General features: G+C 32.3%; 1 long non-coding RNA gene across 1 annotated transcript; it reads left to right on the top strand.

The window, feature by feature from the left end:
* The first annotated feature begins 7,708 nt into the window (after nt 1-7,708).
* On the top strand, nt 7,709-12,286 carry LOC123545261 (uncharacterized). Its single transcript, XR_006685296.2, has 3 exons — nt 7,709-9,332; nt 9,767-9,907; nt 12,193-12,286. It is a non-coding gene; the product is annotated as an uncharacterized LOC123545261 (long non-coding RNA).
* The last annotated feature ends 7,999 nt before the right edge of the window (nt 12,287-20,285 follow it).

The raw sequence follows: 20,285 nt of genomic DNA, 5'->3' as shown, positions 1-20,285 counted from the left end.
GTTTTGGATCAGTTACTAATTTTATTAAACAATTGGCATAATTCATTTGACCTTACTTGGGAATGAACGGTGACCTCGTTTAACCCTAACAAATCTGAGGATGTCTCAAAATTATTTGTGTACGTGTAGCATGTGTAAATTTTGAGTTCTGCTTATCCCGATGCTAGAGGGTGTGGGCGGTAGCGTGCATTTCCACTACAGTCCATGAACCGAGCCTGCAATATTTTCATTTTTGTCGTGTTGAGTGACCTGTGTTTCCACTTTTTCTATTGGAAGGGTCCAGTAACCGGACGCCTAGCCTACGTTCTAGCTATCCGGTTACCGGATGCCTAGCAAATCCTCAGGGGATTTTCTAGCCGTCCGGTAATATATTCTATTTTCCTGTTTGGGAATAATTAAGAAACCTATATCTGAAAATAAAGACATTTGACCGCTCCGTTTTAATTCATAGTGGATAAACTGATTTATTTTCTACCCACTTCCCCCACCGCTATACTTACCCTTGAATACGGAGCCAGATAACATATTCAATAGTTATAGTACATGTTTTAGCGCGACACATACAAATTTTGTGTTAAACTTGGCGGACATGAACATGTTGAAAAATTTCAACCAAACTGTGGGCAAGCAGCTTTACCTGACTTTGATATATATATATATATATATATACTTTGACTGTCAAATACGCAAAAATGTACATCATGTGAATATATTCAAATAAAAACGATTCTTAGGATTGTTATGAACTCTGAAGGTCCTGTTTATACCAATGAAAGACATAATGAACTCGGCGTTTGCGCGACATTAAGGCCGTCATTGGTGTATTTACGTCACAAAATTTAGATTATTATCGCTTTGTTCAGTATACAATAAGTTTAATTCCTTTTCTAAATGATACAATCTATTGTGCATTTCTCTTGATTTCTTTTTTGAATTTTTAATGGAGCATTCCTTTATTACATACTTACAAATTTCCCATTTAACTCTTTGTTAAATAGTGGTAAGTTTATACACCTGTCAATAATGTCATGAATAAGTTTACAATATTCTTCATTTTCAAGATAAGTATTAATTAGTTTATCAAGGTTACTACTAGAAACTATGCTCTAGTTATTTGTGTTCGTTAAAGTCTCCCCCAATTACCTTTATACCAGAAGAATGATCTTTTAAAATTGTTAAGACAGTTTCAAAATAATAAAATAAAAAAGATTTCTTATCTGTTTATCTTTTGGTGCGTAAATGTTTAACAAAGAATAAAGATTATCATTTGCTTCTATATCAATAAAAACATATCTTCCATTTACGTCACTTGAAGTATCAACTACCTTAAAGTTTATCTGTTTACGTATTAAGATATAACACCCTTTACTATTAGTTTCTCCAAAGGAATGAAGCATTTCCCAGTTACTGAATTCTTTATTTAAATTTAGCATTAAGTCATTCGTAAAATGCGTTTCTTGCAATAATACAATATTAGCTCTTTGTTGGATTAACCATTGGCGAAGTCTAGCACGCGTTAACTTGTCTTTTAGGCCTTGCACATTAAGTGAAATTTTATGCAAGATTTCATTAGAGGCAGTCATATAAAGGTTATTTACTTATTGATTTCAACTCAAGATGTACATTTTCAACTACATGACATCTCTTAATAGAACATATCACAAAAGTAACATGACACTTCGAAATATAAGTAACTATTAAGAACTTGTACATAGTTGCATATTCAAACCATAGAATATAATATACATAATGTGTTAAATGCTATTGCCTTTACACACACACACAAAAACAACTGTAAAGCAAATAAAAAATAACGGCGTTGCAAAGGTAATCCTTATTTTCATTAAAATTGTGTGATTAACTTATAAAAAGGTCTGAACAATACACTGTGAATAAATAAAAAATGTGCAAGTAAAAGCGTGATAGAATAGGTTGCTTTATACACAACCGTCAATACCTTATATAAATATGGTCTGTGAACTAACGCAAGTTGTACACTATCTATTCCTAATCCGTGATAGGCTGCCATGTACATAACTGTGCCTATTAAGTTCACGGTCAGTACACATGTGCTTTAAACGACATTTAAATATATAGCCACTGTGAATAAAACATACTATTAATGTGATTCGTGCACTATTTCTGCACAACTGCACATGTCTACTAAATTTACAGTCAACACACATGCGCCTTAAGTGACTTTATATTAAGATTTTACACAATGAATAAAACCTATTGAGTTCACGATCAGTACACATATTTGCTTTAAATGACCTTTAAATATACAGATGTAAAAGTAAGGATTTTATATATACATTGTAAGTTGATGTCATCGGCGGAGATGGTTTTTTTACATGTATATTTATGAACAAAAAGAAATGAGATATAGCCAACAGTACAAGCTTCTTGACTTAAATCAATAAATGGACAAAATAAATCTACAAAAATTGCCAGAAACATTCACATACAGTTGAATCGAAAATTGCAATATCTTGACAAATACTTTACGATAACAAATGCTGTTTCTAAAACTTTGATATGTAGATTCTATATTATTATTTCATTCAATGCAAAATATAGCTTGAGGACATAACAACAATCGATTCGACAGTGACGACAAGTTTGACCTTCACCGCTTTTTTATAGCAAGGGTTTTCTCACAGTTTCATAATAAATTTGCTTATAATACTGAATAAATTTTCAAATATATGTTACAACATTCTAAAGATGTAATATTATAGACTGAAACGTATCTCAAACGTATCCGTGTCAAATATGAAAATTATGCAATGTCAGTATAAGGCTGATTGTAATTATAATAAAACCCAGTATAACATGCAATGCCAGTATAAGACTGATTGAAAAAGTAGCATAATAATGCAAAATTTGTATTATTCAAGCCTTTCTGTCAAAGATTGAATTATAGTTTTTGTAATGTGATATAAAGCTAGCATAATATGCTATTGCTAAAATCTGTGAGAATAATGCAATGTCAGTAAAAGACTGATTGTAATTATTGTCAAATCATTGCAAAAAAGTAGCATATTATGCTAAAATTATGTGAATCAAATACAATATTAGTATAAGACTGATTGTAATAATTGTGAAATCATTGCAAAAGGCAACATATTATGGTAAGTATTGTGTTAATCATAAACAATGTCAGTAAACGTCTGATTGTAATTCATGTCAAAACATTCCAAAAAGCAACATAATATGCTAGGAATTGTGGTAATCATAAACAATATCAGTAAAAGGCCTTTTGTAATTATTGTCAATTTATTGCAAAAAAAACAAAACAAACATATTATGCTAAGAAGTGTGTTAATCATATACAAATTGCAATATCAGTAAAAGGCTGATTGTAATTAATGTTAAATCATTGCAAAAAGTAACAATTATGCTAAGAATTGTATTGATCATATTCAAAGGCTGTTTGTAATTACTGTCAAATTATTGCAAGAAGCAACATATTATGCTAAGAATTGTGTTAATCATACACAAATTACAATGTCAGTAAAATGCTTATTGTAATCAATGTAAAATCATTGCAAATAGTAACATAGTATGCTTATGCTAAGAATTGTGTTGATCATATACAATGTCAGTGAAAGGATGATTGTACTTAATGTCAAATCATTGCAAAATGTTATATGTTATGCCAAGAACTGTGTTGATCATACACATTTGAACGGGTATATTTTGCTGCTGCTAAATTTTACTATTCTTGACGAACAAATCAGATTCGTAAACATTTGTCTCGTATCAATTTGCTGTGTAAGGTCAAATAAACCGGCAGACCTTGTGATTTCGTAAATTTTTGAAATTGTATAAATTAAATTCATTGTGTTTTTACCCAAAATCCGTAAACTTGTACAGCAGTAAAAATCACTTTTTATACGCTACAATGTCACAAAAAGACTGATTCGAATTGTTAAGATCATAGAAATGTAGCAGAATCTGCAATGCCAGTACAAGACTGATTGAAAATGTATTATAATCATGCTCTGATTTTAGTTTAAGTAAAAGACATTTTTGCAAGGATAATAATAATGATACTATGTAATAAGAAAACCATGCAGTGTCAGTATAAGACTGATTGCATAGGCACTATAATAACACCAGTGTGCATTCTCACAATGCCAGTATAAGACTGATTGTGATGGGTGTAGCATTTCAGTAAGTTAATTGAGTATTTATCAATAAGTTTGTTCGGATAAGACTAAATGTAAGCGCAAGCATTTTTATAGTAATAGGACATGTAGATACACATACAGTAACTTGGTGAACACATTCAAGTGCGCACGTTTTATTCGTAACTGCCAGTGTTCACAGCATTTTTTATTTTTTGAAGGTGTTATTGGTATTGCAATAAATTAGGACATTAAGAATCTAGTCATTAACCCAATTTACATTTGACATACTTTGTATTAAACTGTCCAGTTCATCTTTCACTTCTGAGGTTAGGGTAGGTACGCAACTTAGACATATTGCTTAAGTTGCTTGTGGTGATTTAGTATTACCCACCTATGGATGGAGCTCTTATTGGTTTATCGATTTTTGTAACAGTATTAAACTTTTGCTTTTGATTCTTTCGCTATATCAAAAAGATATAGTTTTTTTTTTTCGTCATTTAAAATAAAATGACATTTTCACAAAACAAATGGTTCATGCTTTTTTTTCTCTGTAGTTGGTAGCTCACACACATTAACTTCACCTCAGAAGTGTACGGTTCCTTAATAAGTCACTACCTAAACTATCGCCGTGGAAAACCCACATTGCCAAGTTTTACCTTTAGCAAACTGTTGTTTTTGTGGAAAATTGTGATGGAAGGAAGGTTTCAAATATGTTCTTATGACAACTTCCATATATTTGACAAATGTTATAACGTTGTAATGAAACTTTGCACAGTTCATGCATGCATCCCGAGAGTTGGTAGATATAGAAATTTAGTAATTTACCACTAGAATGACACTGTAACTTAGCTAATCAAATGTAAAGACCTGAACCATGACACTTAAAAATTAAAAACGTTTGATTTTGACACATTTTTTGTATAACTTTGATTGTTGACTGTTTAAATGTTGTTTCTATATTGTATTTATAATTATATTGAGTTAAAACAGCTTTATACCAGCTATATTTTAATTGCTCGTGTAACAAAATATTATTCCAATTTTACAATAAAAAATCAATAATTTTTCAAATATTAATTTGCAATTTTTTCTTGTTTTCCAATGCACCTTAAAAATGCCCTTTCGATAAATCTAACTACAGCCTTCTTGCTATCTAATTCAATTTATAACTTATTGTTAGCACATCGTTTGAAATTTACTCTTTAATCACGCTCATGCTTCATTTTTAGCTCTACTATTCGGAGAAAGGGAGCTATTCTACTCGCCCCGGCGTTCGCATGAGCTTTCTCGGTCAAAGTTTTTCGGAAACTTTTGATTTTCTTTGTTACTTTTGCTTATATCCTACTCTTTACAGTTAAGTATTGCAGGTGCTTGGCCCATTATGCCTAAGATAAAGTTCACCAAAGTGTTGTATTTGCGTTACTATTACGGTTAAATATTTTCTGTAATACCTTTGCTACTAATGCTTATATCCTATTGCAACTTCACGTAAACATTGTCCAGCATACAAACAAAATATGTGTAGGGGTTGGGCCCATCACAGCTAAGGTTAAGGTTACCAAGGTGTATTATTTAAGTTATTTTTAAGGGTAAGTTTTTCTGCTACCTTTGTTTTTCTGTCATATTTTTGTTACTATTTCTTATATTTTACTGTAACTTCACATACACATTGTCCAGCATACAAACAAATAATGTGCAGGGGCTGGGCCCATTATACTAAAAAGCAAGATCTCTAAGGTGTTATACTTGGGCTATTTTTAAGGTTAAAGTTGTTCGGCAGACTATGTCTTTCTGTCATATATTTGTTACTTTTGCTTATATCTTACTGTAACATTACATAAACATTGTCCTACGTACAAACAAAATACGTTGTATGTGCATTGACTCGGCCCTCTGCCCAAGGTCAAGGTCACCAAGTTGTTATACTTGGAATTATTTTTATGTTTTTTTTTTCTCCTTTTTTCGAAAGCGTATTTTATAGACATACCTTTGGAACTGAGACATAAAACTTATTCATTTTACTGTCAAATCGCCAATAGTGGAGCGCGCTGTTTTTCAGACAGCTCTAATTATTTCCACCCTTATATATTATCACGGTGTTGATAAGCACAATGCCTAGGCGAAGTTTCTCTGAAGTTATTGCCATTGCATTTCTCAAATATGCTTAAGTTGACAAGTGTCCAGACTCAATCTTCAGCAGTTCTTTTTGAATGCTCACCAAACTTTTTTCACTATTTTTATGTGAATAGTATGTCCGCTGAGTTTGATAATCCTTCTGTGCTGTTTCAGTGGCTTGAATTACTATAATTTCGAAAATTAATAGTGACCGGTCCTTAAATTGAGCAGATCTTATCAATTGTTCACCAAACTTGACGACTATGCTAATAGATATCATATCTCAGAACAGTTCTATAACTAGCTGGATATTTCCAGTCACTTGAGTAATGGCCCTTCAGTTACTACGAAAAATGACAGTACCTTATTCATAATATTTGTCAGCTCATTATCTTGGCTATTTTAAACATCGCTCTGAAACTGTTGCCTTTAAATTAATCAAGATTTTACAAAGATTACATCTGTTTTAGAATTTTGAATAAGTAGTCAAACGCAGTTTGCAGTAATGTCGTTTATTTTTGGCGGTTTGGTTCTGTTTTTTATTTTCGTATAAAATGTAAAGTATAACTATATAATTGACTTGCATTTATACTATTTGGCGTAGAAGTTTGAATGCTATAATTCCTGCTTCAGATTAGGTCGGGAAAGGGAAAATTTTGAAAAATGAAAATTCTTATTTACAAATGATTCGTGTACCAATATATCGATCGTTGCTAAATTTGCTTATTTCTGCGATGTTAATTTTGTTATGATATCTTTAATAGTCAGAAACATGAATGTCTAAATACAGCATGGATACCAGTAATGAATACTTACCAAATAAGAAGGAATCAAATATGCTGTAATAAGAAAGGACACGCTTAATTAATATTATATTGAAAAGTTGATTTCAATATGCTTGTTGCTGTTAAAACACGCTTTCGCTAAATTTCGTCATGCGTAAGTGTGATGACGTCAATATGTTTGTTACAAGGAAAAGAAAAAACGTTATTACGTTTCATTTACTGTTTTAGATTAAGGGCAATAAAAATCGAAAGAACATATAGAAAATCGCATTTTACTCAAAATCAATTTAACGTCGCGAGAATAATTTACTTGGGCTACATGTGGACGTTTAACCTCTTTCTGTGTAAACGTTAAAACAAGATTTTCTACACATTATTTCTTATAAATAATAACTAGGACAGTAAATCAATCTAATATCACTTAATTACCATGTAAGGTTTATAAACAAATGTATATATAGCTATTAAGACAGTTTTAACTACCCGTATTTGATTAATGCCATTCAGTTTTAAGTCTACGATACATTTACAACAATGCAACATTGTAGCAAAAATTAAATGTTATTGCCTCGTTATTTCTATATCGGTAATTTTCAGCTTCTAGTACAACTTCAAAGTGATCGAGGGAGAGTCAAGTTTGAAGTATAGCCCAGCGAGGCACAACGTTGTTTACTTCCTGTTCTGAAAAATCCTACTTTGTTGTTTTACAAGTATTTTACACAGTATTTTAAACAGACTTATATCTTTTTTTATAATCAAAGAAACGGTTAAAATGTGTACAGACATTTAACCGATTACAGATGTATATGATACCTGGTAACCAGCACCCCATCCACTTCGGTACACGATGGGGAGACGCTATTAGACAATATCAGATTATCGTCCACTAAGATGAGGTTTACTCAGTCAATAAATAGTTTCAGCTTATATGGTGTTTACGCTGCATATTGTGCAAGTTCAATATATTATTCAAAGTGTTTTCAGCAATAACTAGGGCCAGATATTGGAAGGTAATATACCACTAAATTTATCAAATGTTCTCTGGAACAATCTGTGAAGCTAAAATGGATGTTTTTGGACTTCAGATATTATTCTTAACTGCTAGCATAATTGCAAACTGTATAAACAATTGTGACTTGATAGGTTTGTCTTACTGTGTTGAAAAGACCAGGAATGTGATTACATACAGTCAACTTACAGTCTATGATAATTTTGTTAAAAGCTTTAAACATATTCAGAAGAAACAGAAAAATACATATGTTTATAATTCTAAAAGTAGCAACAGCGTTTCTTTCTGTTTATTTGTTGTTATATGGTGATATACATCCGTGCCGTGGTTCCATGGCTAGTGACCCAGAAGAATCTACAAATAAATTCCGTTTTTCTGAAAAGCGGGGACTTCATTTTTTCATCTTAAGCTACATTCTATAGCCAAAATATCGACATTTTAGTGTTCGTCTTTACAACCATTTTGCGAATTATTACTGAAAAGTTACACAATTTGATGAATGAAACACCTGTTGAAAATGACTAAGCTCTCTTTTGAAGTATATATCTTGAAAAATAAATGTCAACTTGTACCCGAAATTCTGGACAGAAGAAAGAAAAAATATTTTTAGGAGGTCATGTTTTTTTCAAAATCGAGAACTGCTACACACAAGCATTATTCTGTCTAAAATTGTGACCAAAACCTACCTAGATAATTTATCTACTTCCTGCGAGCAATAAATTTTTAAACAAATTCAATGAAAACGCCTGTCAGAGCCGATCATTTCAGATAGTTTTTATTTTCTCTTTTTTTTTTTCATGCTGACATCATCGTTTCACTACTAATTTGACATAAATCTACGTATTTATGACAAAAATCCATAATATCATTACAAGGGCAATACACACAAAACTCGGATGTGTCAATTTTATTTTTAGAAGCGGTTGCAGTCACAAAGTAATTGACAGAAAAATAAATGTAAATTTCAGCATATTTTTTCACACAAAAATGTGATAGTGCGTAGAAATGTGATCAGGCTGAGCACATGGCCTTATGGATTACATGATTTTAGGCGCTTAACGTGAAAACAGTTGAAGAACATGATTCACACACATTAAATTTATGCTTAAACCTATATTCGATACATTATGCATATGATTATAATTCACGATAATATCGCTTATGGAAGTAACTGGAATAAATTTGGACTATTTCCTTCGGAAGTTTACATGACTGTGCTGTCAAACGGCGTCCCGTGTGTTTACATAATTTGACAGGTCGAGTTGATCTGGCAGGAACGATATCATGGTAAGTGAAAATTATATAGATTTATATAAATAAATTATTTTTGCAACGAGTTCAAGACAAGGTTGATAATCAGTCAACTCTGTCTCAAGATCTGGGAAGATTTGCCTAGTCATAACCATTTAAATGTATCCTGTAGACATGTGGCGGAAAACAAACTGTGCACAGTAGCATATGCATGTATCACTGTCACCAGAGTTTATCATTAGATCTACTGGTAGATGCAGAATTAACGCATTGTTTCATAGACAGTGAATCGATCAGAATAGAGCATTGTCGAATTGACTTTAGTTTAACTTCAGACGGCCAGAAACCCTCAGTATGCCTTAAAACATGCTTGATTGTAAGTGCTGAACATCTGGTAAAAACCATCAAGATTTCTAAAGTAACATTAATAAGGCCGACCGTGCATTTTATTCGACTTGCGTTTGTTTCAGAAGAAAGAATACCTGCACCATGGAAATAATGTCATTTGTTAACTGTCTGAACCTGCGCAAGGCGTGCACATTGGTCAACATTTCTTTTTCAACAGGAATAGCCTACATGATGGTGACCAACAACAGTACTGACACTGACAGGTAAATGTCAATATTCTATGTAAAATCTACCATAACTTTGTAAACAAATGAACAATGTCTGTTAGTAAGCCAAAGAAAGGACACCTCTGCATAGATGACAAGGTCAAGGGTCTGAATGAAACATTGTCATGCACTAAAATATCAACAAACTTATACAAGTTGAATGAAATAACATACAGTATCTATATTACACCAAGATTTAATTAATAGATGTATATATATATTAATGATTCTTTCATGGCATGCATGAATTGTTCAACTACATTTGTATTTCAACTGTGCTACAGACCTACAGAATAAGCTTAGAGAAGTGAAGTTACATGTACATAAATCCACACTTGTCAAGATTCCATATAATGCTAAAGTTCCTTATATCAGTATCAATGTAATCAAGAAATGTGTGCAATTTCAGCTGAATGGCTCAAGCAGTAATTAAATTATATAGCTAATTTTGTCCCATGTGCACCCAAAAAAAGTGTGACATTTTGCATGAAGGATAGTTTTCAACTGTGTTTTACCTTTGTCAAACTGAGCTTTATTGTAACAGCTTTGACGTTTTATGTAAACTAAACTCTGCACATTTAAAGTAAATTCTTTTTTTTTATTCACTACATCTTATTCTTACCATTATTTCATGTCTTGTGATAGAACCCTCTTCACAAAGAAATAGTGAAAAAATACTAAATTTAAATATCAAACACTACAATTTCATAACCCAATAACTTTTTTAAGTCCTAATGTTTTTCTAAGATGATCTTTATCTTTACAGCTGTGAAAACACCTATGACTTTTTTGTTTGTTTTATAGATCAGCTTTCTCAGAATCTTTATATAATTATGTCTATACACCCAACAATTTCACCTGTGCACCTTTTCAGTTTTTAAGAATCAGATTTCTTTTATTCTTTAAATATATTTTATTTTTTTACTTAATTTCCCTTGAAAGGGAGTTTTATTGGATACAAAAGCAGCTTTCAAATTCACATGTTAAATACTTCTAAACTTCCACAAACTTTTAGCCAAAACTGATGTCCCTTGTACACCCTTTTTTGATATTCATCAATTATCATAGCAACACTGTTATATGTGGAGGCAGTTCTATAATTCTTTGCAGTGTTTAAGATAAATTTAGGCATTACTTGATAATTAAGCATTATATAAGAAACCAGGGACAATTAAAATGTCATTGCATTTTCTCCCAAGTTACTAGTTTTTAGTTTTAAAAGACTAGTAGAAACATCAATTTTATTGCTTCTAAAGCTTCTACGTTTACCTAAATATGTATTAAATGTTCACTAGTAAATATTATGTAGTTGAAAGAATTTACTTACTATGAACATATTCTATATTTTTTTTTCTGCAATCATCTTCTTGGTAACAAAAAGTATGTATGAACTTCACTATTTCATTTTACCCTGCATGGCATTTTGTCATTTTTCTACTCTGAATAAGCAGTGCATGTAAACCAAATGATTTCAATGTATAAGTTATGTTTAAAGTCACTTATTTTTATTTAAAGCATTACATCCTTTTGAATTTTCATGTTTTTGTTGTGAAAATTTCAGTTTTGTAGTTTTTTTGTGGAGTAAACAAAATGTTCATAGGCTTTTATGATCACCATTAGTCTTTTTCTGAATATCTGAACAGAAAACTAATAATTAATGAATACATGTATTTCTTTGATGTCAGTATGTGTCCAATGTGCATCTGTAAACAAAACAACACAATTTTGAGTTGACAATTTTAGAAATTAAAATCACTTGACATTCTTGAAATTTGGCATGTGTTTCTTAAACCTGCAAAATGTGAGAAAACAAAACAGGTTTTATAATAATATGTTAATTATATTTCATTCAGCAACATCTTTTCTTGGTAAAATTTTATTTTCATGTCAGATTTGTGCAGAAAGGGCGATTTAAAATCCAATGTCCACAAACATTTGATTAAATAAGTTTCAAACCATACACATACACCTATTACTTATCATATATATTGAAAAGAAAAACTGTTATACATATTTCCTTGTCATATTAACACTGCAACATTTCTCACCCATCTTACTGGAAATTCACTAGAGGCTGACATATTATCTTCAGGATTGGTATTTCTCAGCTCTTTCCCAAAGTTATTTCCTTGAAATTTGAAGTATTTGGTATCATAAAAAATAGGTGACCACCATAAAAAATAGGTTTGAATTTTCAACCCCAAATGTCACACTTTTACTTCATTATTTTGAAAACCACCCATATGTTTCCGCATAGTTTTTTGACACTGTACATATTTCAGATGAAGATATAAGATAAACCAAAGAAATAATGGGACAATGAATGCTATAATTGGCAAGAAGAAGACTGCCATATTTACACACCATTGTATACAGGTAGGTGTTTATAAAGTATTTTGAAAAATAGATGTGGCATTCAGCACTTGTTTTACAAACTGTAAAAATTGATTTAAGAATTATGTACTTCTAAATTGTTCTTAATATTATGTGTCAGCAATTAAAAAAGTTATGTATATATAAATACAGTTTGTCCTTTATTTAAGTTACAGTATGATATGGTTAATAAAAAACCATCAATGAAGCCTTATGGAGCTTTGGTTGGACCATGAACAGAAGACATCAAAAAGGTACAGGATAGTTTAGAGCTGCATTTATTAAATTCTTTCCTGTAATTGCTATTTATCAGTTCAAATGAAACTTGTTATACAACATTAGCATGAAGTGGACATGCACATATTGTCAGGACTATCAAATTTAATTATTTGTTTCTTCAGTGATTATGTCATTTTTTTCAAATTATCCTTTCACAGCTTCCTTCATACCATGTGCATTAAAACTTTGTCTGCAGATTCCATCATATCCAAACGGATCATTGTATACTTCATGATCAAGCAGCAGAAATACACATACTATAGTAAATTTTACATCTGATGACCCTTTCCTCAAATTATGGCCCTTTTAGAATTTTTAATTAAATATTACAGTTTCTTTTGTCCTTCATTGTACTCAGCACCTCCCACACTTTGTATCCAATACCCTTGAAACTTGTAATACACTATTACCATAAATGTAATGGCCTTTATCTATTTTAGCCTAAAATCTAAATAAGGGGTGTTATGCCCCCTTTTAAACTATTATATTTCTTTTTCCTACAGTTTGCATACTGTGCCACAATAAAAAAATAAATTGATTTGAAATTATCAACATGAATTAGGCATGATTATATTTCAGGTTACTTTTTGAGTTATTGCCTTTAAAATATCATATTTATACACTTGTACATTGTGTTGGCCTACTCACAGATTCAAACAATTCAAAAGAAATTTAGTATACATTATGGACATGAATTGATCATGTGCATAGTATTAGTTGAAAATGAAGATACATGAAGACAACAGACACATATATATCATCAGTTAGAATTCATAGCTAGGTCACTTATTCTTTATTACTGGTGTAGGGTACTGTTTTCCACTTCTTAATGACATTTTCATTATAATGTCTGTCATATAATATATGTTATAATTCTAAGAGTTTACATTCTAAAATTTGGGGGTTTTATTAACCTATAAAACATGTAAGATTTATACTAAATTTTCTCATTTCAGATGATCATCTGTTGGGCCCCAAGTGTTCAAAGCATTGGTCAACAAAAACTGAACTGTTTGATGGATCGTACAGAATGTACTATCATATTGCCAGAATCAGAGAATAAAAATATCAAGTAGTGTGCAAAATACATTGAAATCTCACAATTGCTAATTGCATAATGCATATGGAAGTTAAGAAAGGTGTACTCTTCTGGAAAATATGTGTCCAGTGCAACGATATTGTTTTTTTTTTTATTTTGAGAGCATAATTCTACATTATTCTACATAAAAATTGTGACATGGCTACACGAATAATACAAGATGTGTAATCTTACTTCAAGACACAAATTGGAGGAATCAGAAAAGAAATATCAAGAATAAGGGAAAAAGAAATATTTGTCATGCATGCAAATTTTGCTTTATTTTAATTTAGAAAATACTTTAAAGCCTCTCAATTGTTAATGACATTATGAATATGGAAGTTTAGAAGCGTGCAATTTGATAAATCATCTACAGTCACAACAGACAATATTGTTTTCAATTCTCTGAGCATAGTTCTACATAAAAGTTGTAACTGTATTATATTGTCTTGTAGAAAAAGTGTAAGTCTTTCATACTTGTGATGTTTCAATGTAAATTTGCTAGACACAGACCCCTAGCTCCAAGGTCAAGGTTACACTTAGAAGTCAAAGGTTAAAAGGGTCTGTTTCGTGTCTAGTCCATAACTCTGCCATCCATATAGGGATTTTGAAATAACATGGCATAAATGTTCACCATAAAGAGTCAACGTGTCATGCGCAAGACCTAGATACCTTGCTCTAAGGTCAAGGTCACTTAGAGGTCAAAAGTTAATAGAGTCTTTTTTCGTGTCCGGTTCATAAGTCTGCGACCCAATAAGGGATTTTTAGATAACTTGGCATACATGTTCACCTTCACCATAATGAAACAACTTGACATGCGCAAGACCAAGACCCCTAAGGTCAAGGTCACAAAGGCCAAAAGTCGGGTACAAAAATGACTTTGTCCGGAGCATTTCTTCATGCATTTGATGTAAAATGGCAAAAATGTTCATCATCATGAGAAGGAGTGTCATGCACAAGAACCTGGCCTCTAATTTAGAATTATTTTCCTTTTCTGTTAATATAAATAGCTATTATTGTTACAAATTTAGAATTAGCCATAGGGAAAAATTGGGACCACTTTTCTGAAGTAGAAGACGCATGTTACATCCAATTTTATATGTATTCCGACCTATGGCTACCTGGTAAGAACTTTCATGTGGAATTAGATATTTTTTTAGATTAACTTCTCTTTGTTGTCACTATTAATAACATATATATGGTAACTTTTTACAATTGACCGTAGGGAAAAATCAAGACCATTTCTGCTGTGTCACTTTTAAATCCTAGGTGTATTTTAAGGTACCTCTTCCTGGTAAGGAGATTTCTGTGGAGTTAAAAAAACAAAACTTACTTCCCTTTGTAGCTACTATAAAACAGTTATTCTTGAAATTTTTTATCCTTCTTGTTAGAATTGGATATGTCATTGTTTTGGCTTACTGTCTACTAAACTTACAGTTTTGTACAGAAAATGTTTTATTGTAACATCTACATGAGGGGCATATATCTAACATCCTGGCACTCTTGTTATATTTTGTTTATGCTAAGATCTGTATTGGCATACAGTATGTATAATGAAAATGTCCTTAGAAGCGGGATGTTGCTAAATCTGTTACAAATTCTTTTTTTTTTTTCTGGAGTCGTTACCCTGTTTGACCTCGAACTAATTTGTCAAACTGTACCGATAAAGGGAAGAGTTTGCTTCCTTTTGTAGCACAACTTTCTAAGCATAATTGTGTATTGAATATTTATACGTTTATTTGTGTGACCATGCATAACTTTGTTATACTGCAAAATAAAACAGTCATTATTAACTACTTTACTTGATGTCCATTTCATCCTTTTTACCGTTAATTGCTCAGTCATTTACAGAAGATGCAGTTTACTGACACATTTTGTTGTGAATATGTTCTACTTAATTATTTAATATAAAAAAAGTTTATCTTGGAACTTGTGTGAAAAGAAATCATTCATTCCTTTGTCTATCATCAGTCTTATACAAAAATGCAAAGTATTACAAGTTCACAAAGAGGAACACAGCTAGGCATTCACACAAAATATACATTAGTTTCAGTTGTTAGTATTTTTGTAACTGTTACGATTTCGTGAATTCTTGACAGTACTTGTTTATTAAAGCACTCGATAAACATGTACATTATGTAGAGGAAGAGCTGAACGATAAATGATATTGGTTCCACAGACTTATCCTGATATGTTTTTCAAAAAAACTCAGATAAATCCGAAGGCTTTGAAAACTCGTCCAAAGTAATGCATAAGTTTAAGCCACCGAGTGTCTTATTTTCCATCAAGGTTGCGTCCAACTAATTTGGCAATAATTTTGTCAAAATTCAGACCAAAAAATCAATTTATAATCCACCATTTAATAGATCTACCTCTATTTCAAACTTTTGCAAGGGAAGAATATAAGGATCTTACATGCCTGCCTGTGTAAGGCAGGATTTTTCCCGACCCGAGGGACAGTGTGGAATGAAAAACCGAGCGTCAGCGAGGTTTTTTATCCAAAGCTGTCCCGAGGGTCGGGAAAATAGCTATCTTACACAGGCAGAAATGTTGGATCATTTTTCTTGCCTATAACGTTCAAAATAGATTGTGATGACGAATAGATTTGGGTATTTCCTGGCATTATTTATATAGTTTATGATGTCATTATAGTGCCAGTACTATATGACGTCACCGGAGTGCACGATATTTTAGACAAGGTTTTTCCCTAGGGAAATACAGGAATATCTATCCCTGGCGCGTAATCGGACAAATGTATACTTTCCCCGCTAGGTAGGCAAGAACACCCTGACTCATACTCACGCTGGGAGCTATGCGTCTCGCTGGTGACTTTCTAAAGTGTTGCCTCGCTGCATCAAATAAAGGTATTTCTAGATCCGAACTTGCCTGGGAAACCATTGATAATAATTGTGCTTTGTCAGAAGAAATCTTACCTTCATTTAAGATTCCACTTAATTTGCACAAATAAGTGTTAATTGGCATTCATCGAGTTTCTGATATTGTCAATTTGCAGGAAGAAAAACAAATTGTCAGCCTGGATTCCAAGGCTAGGTGAAGACCTGCCATTAAATATGATTAAGGCCTTTACGGTCGATGTCGGACGAAGGATCTAGCAAAGTTTTACAACACTTAAGCTTATCAACGACGCCAGCAGAGTTCATGCTGAGATCATGAAGTTGTCCTGTTGTCAGGCTTAAGATGCAGGCATACTTAAACTCCAAAACGACTGCCGTTTTGGGGCATATTAACAATTATTTTATACAATAGAGTTCCATCAGGTTTGAATGGTTCAAATGGTCGAATTTTGTAAAGTAATCAATTCTACGTACAGACTGAAGGATTACCACTAGCGGATTTATAGCGGATGGGGGCGCACCGCCAAAAAACGTGACCAATTTTGTCATTAAATTCGTCATCGTACGAGTTATGAAAGAGTCGTAGTCGTAGCTTGATTATCTGGTCGTATACTTCGTTCCAAGACGAATCCATTGGTGTATACTTTTTATAACTTTTGTTCAGTAACAAACCCGCCCAATCTTAATTATTTAGACCCACTATTTTTCCGATAGAATGAACCTTAACATCAGACGCCTCCTCCCAAAAGGTTGAATGGGTTGTTCTTTTATATAAAAAGAATGTTAAAACTGAAGTAGGAAACTACAGACCTGTATCACTTTTATGTATAATTTCTAAAATATTTGAAAGAATTGTGTATGACCTACTTGAACATTTTTTGAGTAAACAGAATTTATTCAACGGATACATATTTCATACATCTGTCTGACTATATAAGGATTAATTTGAATAAAGGAAATTATGTTGGCATAATTGAGCTTGATTTGCAAAAAGCTTTTGATACAGTTGACCATGCTATTCTTTTAGACAAACTGAAAATGTTATGTTTTAGTCCGGATGTTATCAGATGGTTTGAATCATATCTATCTGGTCGACAACAATGTATAGACATATCTGGCATTCTATCGTCATCTGCAAATATCGCATGTGGTGTGCCCCAAGGTTCCATACTTGGGCCTCTGCTGTTTTAAATTTACTTAAATGACATGGCAGGTGTTGTAAATAACATAATTTTATTGTATGCAGATGATTCTGCCATTTATGTGTCTGGCAAATGTAAAATAGAATTGAGCGTTTGTTAACCCAGGATCTGGAACGAGTTAGTAACTAGTTAGTTGACAAGAAAATTGTCATTGCACCTACGGAAAACAAAATTAATTTTATTTGGCTCAAAGCCAAGGTTAAAAAAGAGTGCTAACATTCATATACTATGTAATGGTACGGTGATTAAGCACACCAACTCTGTTAAATAAATGGGCGCTATATTGAATCAATGTTTGAGTTATGAGACCATGGTTACAATCAATCATTAAAAAAGCGAATGCAAGAGTTAGGTTTATGCACAGAAAGCAAAAGCTTTTATCACTAAGAAAATGTTAGTCATGTCATTGATCTAATGTCACTTTGACTATGCCTGCTCTGTATGGTACTTTGATATTTCTCAGAGTCTGAAGAATAGGCTTCAGGATACTCAAAACAAGATCATTAGGTTTGTCCTAAGACTTGACCAAAGAAGTCAGACAGATACAAAACACTTCTTACAATTGGGCTGGTTACATGTCACAAGAATAGTGGAAAAAATAACTCTATAGCACGTTTTTAACATATATTTAGGTTCTGCCCCCTCTTACATGTATGAGTATTTCACTCAAGTCAGTTCTGTACATAGTCTCAATACCAGGTTTAGTAAAGGGTCATGGTTGTTCATTTGAAATAATTTGCCATATAATATAAAAAAGTGTGCAATCATGCATCAGTTCAAGGTTTCAGTAAAAAATCATCTTCTACATAGCTTGTAGTTACAATTTGTCTTTTCTATTTATACCATTATTCCTTTACTGTGATACATTTCAACTGCTGAAAACTTGCTCAAGTTACCACCATTTATTACAAACTTGTTGTGCCTTGCTAGGACATATTATCATTCATCCAGGACCACAATGGAAATAAGGGGTTTCACATTCCCCATTTTTATGTCATCCTGGGTATATGAATACATGTCCTGGTACTTTTTTTCTGTAGTTATGGGTATTTTATGTTAGTAATGATTCTTTATTGTCTTTCAATATGTTTTAATTCCTACGTATTGTATATGTCGTATTTAAAATTTATTTTAATTTGTGTTGTACCATACAATGTGCTTCATATACTGAAAAAAATCAATCAATCAATTGCGGTAGTAAGTTATATAAACCATTTATATTGTAAAAATATGCACGGTATTCAAAAACAAACTTTGGACAACAAACGTTTAGAGATAATAGCACCGGCGACAGAGCATAAGCTGAGTAATTAATATTCTAAAATAGAAAACGTGGAAACGCCACAAGTCGCTCAACACGACAATAACGAAAATGTTGCAGGCTCGGTTTGACTGAGCCTGTTCATGGACGGTAGTGGATATGCATGATTCCGTCCACACCCTCTAGCCCCGGGTTGATCAGAACTCAACAATTATACATGCTAAAAGTACAAAAACAATTAACAGACATCTGCAGATGTTACCATACGGCGGTGCACAGTCAATGATGTTCTGGCTTGTATTTCATGAAAAGTAGCGTATGGTCCCCAGATAAAATAATGGGTTCGCCCTAACGAGAAAACAATGGGCAAAAATAAACAAACTAGAATTTAGAAAGAGGATCTGCGGTTAGTTGAATTGTTAGATATAACGCCAATTATTCATTTTTGTTTTATATGTTATTAAAATACTGAACATGAAAATCTTCACCTTAATAAAAATATCACATTTATCATAGACCAACTGTGAATCTAAAGAATGGGAAGAGAACGTTGTAATAGATAACGCCTTTTAAATTCCTAAAAGGTCACTTATTTTTCAGGTTTTGTGTTCGATGTAATGTGCATAATCACTTATTATATTTTCATATTTGTATAATAGATAGGTTACCAGAATTTAAACTGAAAATTTACCAGGATAACAAATTAAAGACAGAGACGTATCTTTATGTCTCTTTCTAGATATAAATATCATTATCGAGAAAGATGTATTTTCACAGCCAAATACAGCCAAATACAGGAAAAAAATGGATTACTGTTACAATAAGCTATAACCTTAGTCCATCTAAAGCATAAATTATTTATCAAGGGAGAGCGCGGATCTACAGTTTTCCGTGGCGATTTGATCTAAAATCACTCGTCATCTGCATCTGATTCATGTGGGAAATAAAGCAGCAGGTTTTTACCGATACAAGAGCTAGGAGCACTGCTAAACAATTGTCAACCGTTACATAAATTATATACTGCTGAAAACAGCGCCTAACTGAAAAACTAACAAAGAAACAATTTATTTTGGTTCGTTAGTGACGGAAGGTTGAAGCTTATCACTTTGGAGACCGCGTCCTGAATAAAACAGTAGCATTGTCACATAGGAAGATACATCTGTGATCCAACTGAGGTTCGAACCTGCAACCCCGGGAGAGAGCGGCATACACCATAACCCATACACCTCCGTCATGAATAATTTAGGAATATAAATTCCTTAAAGATATAATGAGTGCATCTATAAGAAAAGTGTTGTGTAATGTTTGAAAAATATTAATAAAGAAA

This window comes from Mercenaria mercenaria, chromosome 1 (genome assembly GCF_021730395.1).
Source record: "Mercenaria mercenaria strain notata chromosome 1, MADL_Memer_1, whole genome shotgun sequence".
In the NCBI taxonomy this organism is placed as follows: Eukaryota; Metazoa; Mollusca; class Bivalvia; order Venerida; family Veneridae; genus Mercenaria; species Mercenaria mercenaria.
The sequence above is the reverse complement of the archived record's forward strand: the minus strand, read 5'-3'. Positions and strand labels throughout refer to the sequence as shown.